Source organism: Octodon degus, unplaced genomic scaffold, assembly GCF_000260255.1.
Source record: "Octodon degus isolate 3935 unplaced genomic scaffold, OctDeg1.0 scaffold00001, whole genome shotgun sequence".
NCBI classification, from domain to species: domain Eukaryota; kingdom Metazoa; phylum Chordata; class Mammalia; order Rodentia; family Octodontidae; genus Octodon; species Octodon degus.
In genome coordinates this window covers 24,906,075-24,908,821 of record NW_004524577.1, presented here as the reverse complement: position 1 = coordinate 24,908,821, position 2,747 = coordinate 24,906,075, and positions in this window count along the sequence as shown.

Below are 2,747 nucleotides of genomic sequence, written 5' to 3'. Positions count from 1 at the left end.
TGACTGGCAGGTGATGAAGCTATTACTCTCTTTTCCTTCTTAAGTCCTGCTCCTGTATTATATACATTTACCTAAAAAAATCATATCATAGGATATTTTATAAGTAACAATGAATTTCTACTTTGTCACAATTTATCCACAGCACTCTAGCTCTCAAATTTCATTCTCAGTTGAAAATACAGCCCACAGCTAAATTTCTATGCTATCAAAATGCTGCTACTTCATACTCATTAAGATAGCAATGATGAAAAATGGAAAATAATGAATGTTAGTGAGGATGTGGAGAAAGTGGAACCCTTGTACATTGTTAGTGGGAATATAAAATGTTGGAACCGCTGTGGAAAATAGTTTGATGTCTTCCAAAAAAGTTAAACATAGAATTACTGTATTAGCCAGCAAGTCTACTGAATACTTTATGTATATATATATATATATATATATATATATATATATATATATGTGTGTGTGTGTGTGTGTGTGTGTGTGTATACATACGCTCAAATTCAGAGATTCAAACATATATGTACTTGAATATAAATCTCTATAGTGTTATTTGTAATAACTAAAAAGTGAAAACACCAAATACCTATCAACATCTGAATTGATGAGAAAGGAACTGCGGTCTATGCATACAATGAAATAGTCTGCCATTCAAGAAATGAAAATTCTGATGCATATGGAAGCAAGCATGAACACTGATAAAATTATGGCAAGTGAAATAAACCAGATGCAAAAAAAAAGAAAGAAAGAAAGCATATGATTCCACTTATATGAAATATTTTAGAATAGTCAAATTCACAGAGACAGAAAGTAAGATGGTGTCTGCTAAACACTGCAGCTGCTGGGCAGTGGAAATGACTTTTAATGGCAATAGCATGTCTGTTTGGAATGATAAAAACAATTCTGGAAATGGGTTAGGTTGACTACTGTACCACAGTGTGATTGCACTTAAGGCCACTGAATTATGTTCTTAAAAATGGTTAAGATGGTAAACTTTATGCCATGTATATTTCACCACAATGAGAACAGGAAGACTAAGGACTTAAGCAAGTTGATTCTACCACACAGCACCAAATAGACAATGTCTGTAGTTATTGCGAACTCATTTTGTAATAACATCAAGAGTTACAAGTCAAAATAAACATTCAATTAGAAATGTTAAATGTCACCAATTACGCAATCTCCTTTGGGTGTCTCTAGTCCTAAATATTTACCAAGTGTTCAGTGTGCAACAAACACACAGACACTGGGGACACGAAGTGATTAAGCCACAGTACCTAGCTGCTGTGACCTGAATGTCCTCTATTTCCACCTCAAGTTCATGATTGGAAACCTAATAACCAAGGTAACAGCAGAGAAGTGGGGCCTTTGGGAAGTGGTCGGAACCCATGGGAGAGCCCTCCTGAATAGGAGCACTCCCTACCAAATGGCCCCAGAGAGATGCATTACTCTTTCCACCCAGTGAGATAAAGCAAAAATTCAGATTCTATGACCCAGAAGAACTGGGTCAATGGCCTCACTAGAACTCAACCATGTTGGTGCCTGCTCTTTGACTTCCCAGGACCAAGAGCTGTAAGGAATAAATTTCTGTTGTTTATAAATATTTAGTCTGTAATTTTGTCTTATCAAAGTCCAAAGGGCCAAGACATTAGCCTAACAGTAGTCACAGGGAATTCAGATGCCCAGATCCATCACTCTGCTACCTCATAAATATGCTGAGAGAAGTATATACGTAGCATCATGTGCCGAAGTCAATGGTTCATGTTGGGAATAAGTCTGAGAACACTCCAGAAGTGATGTTCTTTTTGAGTCTCAAAGGATAACTGAGGGTTGGCCAAGAGAAGAAGAGGGATAGAGAGGAAGAGTATCTTGGAGAGAGAGGGTATCCACGAGGGCACCAGCAGTTCTGCTGCCTGAGAGCACAAGGTGAACCTGGAGGCCTATGTCAGTGCCAGATTACAGAGGCCTCTGAATAGCTCATTAAAGGATAAAGACTTTACCTTAGTCAATGTGCTTCCTTTGAAAAGATTAAAGAAGTATGCTGTGTTCAAGAGCCACATTTTAGATTGTTCTGTCTTCAGAGATGGAAGCAATTTTGATAGAGTAAGACAGGAAGCAAGAGGGACAATCAGATATTGTAAACTTTCAACTCAGTATTTCCATACATATCTATTGAATGTCTATTATGTATCAGGTACCATGTCTATACTCTGTGAAAACAGCAGTAAACAAAACAGGAAAAACAGGAACAAATGAAAAAGAGAAAGATTTTTTTAAACTCTAATAAGGCAATGAAATTTTTGCTTAACAAGAAATGAAAGAATAAAAGAGATAGAAACAAGACTGTCACTTTTCATAATAGGAAGATTGTTTTAATTACAGGATTGTAACTGCTCTATACTATTCTGGAAAGACAAATGAAACCCCTGTCTGTATATTCCCATGAGTATGCCATGATATTTTAGAAGCTCAGGGTCCACCCACATTTCCCTTAGCTTGGTCAACACTATGTTCATAGCCTCCTTGCTGGTTTTGATTATTAAAAGTCAGCTGTGGACCTTCAGAGTTCTGTGGCTTTGGCCTGGACAGTTTGATTCTCTCATCTACAGTATGCAAAATTATTTTGGTGTTCAGTTTTTCACATAGCTAGGATTTCTGTTTTGCCATTCACTCCTGTTAAGTACAGAGAACTATTCAGAGACATGGAGGGAGTCCTTCAAGCAGCCACATGAGACCTCCCCCCATTC